The 4934-nt window shown below is 41.3% G+C and overlaps 1 long non-coding RNA gene across 1 annotated transcript; it reads left to right on the top strand.

Annotated features, from left to right (window-relative positions):
- Positions 1-1553: 1553 nt before the first annotated feature.
- On the top strand, positions 1554-4462 carry LOC141986482 (uncharacterized). Its single transcript, XR_012639288.1, has 3 exons — positions 1554-1605; positions 3711-3788; positions 4442-4462. It is a non-coding gene; the product is annotated as an uncharacterized LOC141986482 (long non-coding RNA).
- Positions 4463-4934: the final 472 nt, after the last annotated feature.

The raw sequence follows: 4934 nt of genomic DNA, 5'->3' as shown, positions 1-4934 counted from the left end.
CCCTGTCCTAGGTGACCACAGCAGGGTTGAGGGTCGAGCCCCCCAGGAATCCTGGGCCCAGCCTTGTTTGGGTTACGAGGACTCTTCCAGACAGGAGAGTGGAAGGGGAACCCTCAAGGGAAGGGAGGCCATTGGGTAAAGGAAGTGGGAGCAAGGACTCATATCCTTTTGCTAGCCCATTTCACCGGGGTAGTGCAGAAGCCAGGAAAGTTCCCCACAATAGTGGACTATTCCCCTGCTTACATAATAATTAGTGTAAAAAGTAACTATGGCCCTGCTAAAAGATGCAAATAAGTTGTTGCGGGTGGTGCAACACCTATAGCTAAGGTTGCCCAACACTTCCCATTATAAGAACCTGTTTACAGTTGCTTAAATCTTTGCCAGACTTTGACTGTTTGGGCTGAAAATTTCTATGCCAGGTGTCTGCATCAGGCTGAAGTTTTTTGGGAAGGTTTCAGCAAAAATGGTTCTGCTGTTTCCAAGAATGAGATTATGGGGAAAATATGGTGCTTTGCCCAAGTTAATGAATTGGTTGTAGAAACTCTTTTAGAAGCTTTAACACCTCCATGCTTTGGAGCAGGGACATGAAATTTGGCAGGGACGTTGCTGTTGCATCAGGGATGTGTCTTTTGCTGTTCCTATGAAAAAGTGATAAGTTTGGCCAAGTTATGAGCTTTTGAACATGTTCAGTAGAGACTTTAGTTTGGCAGCTAAAGTCTCCAAAGATTTCATCTGTACTGAGTATGCACCTTCCCCTCGCAGCAGCTCTGTGCTGAACAGGCTGCCCATACGCCATCCTCACAGAGCAACTGAGCATTCTCCATCCTTGGGCTACCTTGGCTGAAGAAGACTTCCTCTGCAGTTGCTGCTCTGGGCCACTGTGTTGCTGGGCACCAGAACTGAGAGCAGGGAGCCTCTGCCTGTTCTCTCAGTGCTCCCCTGCTTACACCCAGAGAGTGAGGAGGAGAAGGAAGAAGCCTGACTTACAATGCAGAGAGATGAAGAGTTGGGGGGCAGGGTGAACACATGGAAAAGGGGCTGGAGGAACTAGGGGGTGTGGAGAAGTAGAGGAGGGGCAACAGTAGTTGGAAAGAAGGGAGAAGTAGTGGGAGACAAGAGTCCTGTGCAGGAACAGCAGGAGGGGATGAGAGTTGGATAGGAACAGTGAGGAAAGGAGGTCAGATCTGGAGGGTGGGTATATCAGTGTGGCTGGTCCGAAATAGAAGTAGAGTGAGAGGGTATCAGGAGCCATGGGAGTTCATGGAGGATAGCTGCAGGGGGCATAAGGGAAGGATCAGATGGGAAGGGCAGCAAGAGAGAGAAAGTGTAATTAAAGACTGTATTGTAGTCCATAGGCACAAAGGGGCTGAATTAAGGTTCGACAGGCAACCTTAATTCTGGCATTAATTAAGCGCCTAACTTAGCTTCTTTTTTTTTTTTGTGGATTACTGAACAATACTGAAAAGATTACTATATGCATTATTTCAGTTGGCTAATTCCTCACCTACAGCAGTAAGAGCAATCTGCAGATGATGATCTAAATTCCCGTAGCTCCATAATGGTAAAGAATACAGCTTTTACTGCTTTCTGAAGACACGTTGTAAAGTAAGTTTTAAAACATTATATCCCATTTTCATTATAAAATGAGTCTTGTGATCTATAATCTATAGAAGTTTAGATAAAATTAGACTGGTACTGGGTCAACAGGAGATGCTAACATCTAGCTGACCTGGGAGAGGTGCTACCTGCTCCTAAGAGTCCATCTAAGTTTCATATCCGGTAGGACACTGGAAGGTGTCAGATCTGGTAGGACACACATTCCAAATTCAGAGGTGACTCTAGAGGGGGAGACTAAATGAAAATAATGTTCACCTTTTTCTGGACCCCTCAATGTTTTTACCCATTGACAAAATAACCCGTGGAACCCATTGCCACAATATATCAGAAACCAGGAGTTTAACACAAATCAAAAGAGGATTAGACACTTTTCATGTTTCTTGCACCTTACTGAAAAGCAGCTGGCACTGGACACTGTCGGACACAACACAGTGGACTAGATGGGCCACTGAGTTCCAGTATGAGAATCCCTATGTTTCTACAAAAAATATTACCAGCTTAGATTCCTTTAGTCTAAACTGTCCTAGAGTTATTTACTTAGTTATAGTCCTCCCCCTTACTTCTGATTTTGACCCACTGAGACTAAGTGACTGTACAAGAGTCTACACTGGTTTAACTTTGCAGGCTACGAAGCCAGAAAGAAAGGACTGTAGCAAGAAATGTCACAGGAGAGTGTTAGGAAGTTTAGGTTTAAGGCGGGCCATCCTCTGTTTTTAATTGACATTCTTAAAACCTCCTTTTGGCTCCTTGGCATGTTACTTAAAACAACTTGCCTCCTATATTCACTTATACATTGGAGAGCGTCAAAAGGGAGTGTAATTTACATCACTTTACACATCACTTCAGGGTTAGACTAAGTCACTCACAGCTAAGAAAAGAACCTCAGGATATATCTAATATATAGTCCTTATCTCTGTTTTGGAAGACATGGATAAATTCTTTCCTCACTCAGCATGACTTTTACCTTATTAAAAAAAATAGATTTAGGTATTCTGGAAAAGGAAAGTGATGACTTAGTGATATTACCAATATTTTTACAGCATTTTTAGATCAGAATAATCATCTTATAATTTGTGATAAAATTCAGGACTGCCTGCTCTGTTTGTGTTCAATGTCAGTTTCTTGAATCTACATATTTAAAATGAATGACGGAAAAAATCAATCAGAATTCAACTAGTCACAGGGAATTATCTAAATATGAATGAGCAAGCATTATTTAGGAAGTGAAAAGGCCTCATGTTCCATACAGCAATTATCTTGATTGTTCTTTTAAATAAAATTATGGTTACAACTAGGGCTGTCAATCGCAGTTAACTCATGCAATTAACTCAAAAATTAATTACGATTAAAAAAAAATTAATCCCAGTGTTAAACAATAGAATACCAATTGAAATTTATTCAGTATTTTTGGATGTTTTTCTACATTTTCAAATATATTGATTTCTATTACAACACAGAATACAAAGTGTACAGTGCTCACTTTATTTTTTATTACAAATATTTGCACTGTAAAAATGATAGTATTTTTCAATTCACATCATACAAGTACTAGTGCAATCTCTTTATCATGAAAGTGCAACTTACATATGTAGATTTTTTTTTTTTTTGTTACATAACTGCTCTCAAGAACAAAACAATGTAAAACTTTAGAGCCTACAAGTCTACTCAATCCTACTTGTTCAGCCAATCGCTAAGACAAACAAGTTTGTTTACATTTACAGGAGATGCTGCTGCTTGCTTCTTATCTATAATGTCACCTGAAAGTGAGAACAGGCATTCACATGGCACTTTTGTAGCCAGCGTTGCAAGATATTTATGTGCCAGATATGCTAAACATCCATATGCCCCTTCATGCTTCAGCCACCATTCCAGAGGACACATTGATGATGCTTGTCAGGGTTCCTTCCCCACTCTGAACTCTAGGGTACAGATGTGGGGACGTGCATGAAAGACCCCCTCTAAGCTTATTCTTACCAGTTTAGGTTTAAAAACTTCCCCAAGGTACAGACTTTGCTGTGGCCTTGAACAGTATGCTGCCACCACCAAGCGTTTTAAGGCCATCTGTCTATCATGCTCATTTTTGTTCTCTCTAGGGACTGAGAGAGGCCAGACAGAAATCCATCTTCTCCAACCCATCCTAATCCAAGTCTCCAATATTGCAACCAGTATAGGTAAGCCAGGCAAAGCAGATTAGTTTCTTTTGTTTTATGTGAATTTTCCCTGTGTTAAGAGGGAGGTTTATTCCTATTTTCTGTAACTTTAAGGTTTTGCCCAGAGGGGGATCCTCTGTGTTTTGAATCTGAATACCCTGTAAAGTATTTTCCATCCTGATTTTACAGAGGTGATTCTTTTACCTTTTCTAGAATTAAAATTCTTCTTTTAAGAACCTGATTGATTTTTCATTGTTCTTAAGATCCAAGGGTTTGGGTCTCTACCAGTTGGTGAGGATTATTATCAAGCCTTCCCCAGGAAAGGGGGTGTAGGGCTTGGGGGGGATATTTTGGGGGAAGACGTCTCCAAGTGGGCTGTTTCCCTGTTCTTTGTTTAAAACGCTTGGTGGTGGCAGCATACTGTTCAAGGCCAAGGCAAAGTTTGTACCTTGGGGAAGTTTTTAACCTAAGCTGGTAAGAATAAGCTTGGGGGGGGTCTTCCATGCGGGTCCCCACATCTGTACCCTAGAGTTCAGAGTGGGGAAGGAACCCTGACAATGCTCGTTTAAAAAATAATGCATTAATTAAATTTATGACTAAACTCCTTGGGGGAGAACTGTATGTCTTTTGCTCTGTTTTACCCGCATTCTACCATATATTTCATTTTATAGCAGTCTTGGATGATGACCCAGCACATGTTTGTTTTAAGAACACTTTCACAGCAGATTTGACAAAATGCAAAGAAAATACCAATGTGAGATTTCTAAAAATAGCTACTGAACTCGACCCAAAGTTCAAGAATCTGAAGTGCCTTCCAAAATCTGAGAGGGACGAGGTGTGGAGCATGCTTTCCAAAGTCTTAAAAGAGCAAAACTCAGATGCGGACACTACAGAACCTGAACCATCAAAAAAGAAAATCAGCCTTCTGCTGGTGACATCTGACTCAGATGATGAAAATGAACATGTATAGGTCCACTCTGCCTTGGATCATTATTGAGCAGAACCCATCATCAGCATAGACACATGTCCTCTGGAATGGTGGCTGAAGCATGAAGGGACATATGAATCTTTAGCGCATCTGGCACGTAAATATCTTGTGACGCCGGCTACAACAGTGCCATGCAAACGCCTCTTCTCACTTTCAGGTGACACTGTAAACAAGAAGCA

Source organism: Natator depressus, chromosome 1 (assembly GCF_965152275.1).
Source record: "Natator depressus isolate rNatDep1 chromosome 1, rNatDep2.hap1, whole genome shotgun sequence".
Taxonomy (NCBI): Eukaryota; Metazoa; Chordata; order Testudines; family Cheloniidae; genus Natator; species Natator depressus.
This window is presented reverse-complemented; position numbering and strand designations above follow the sequence as displayed.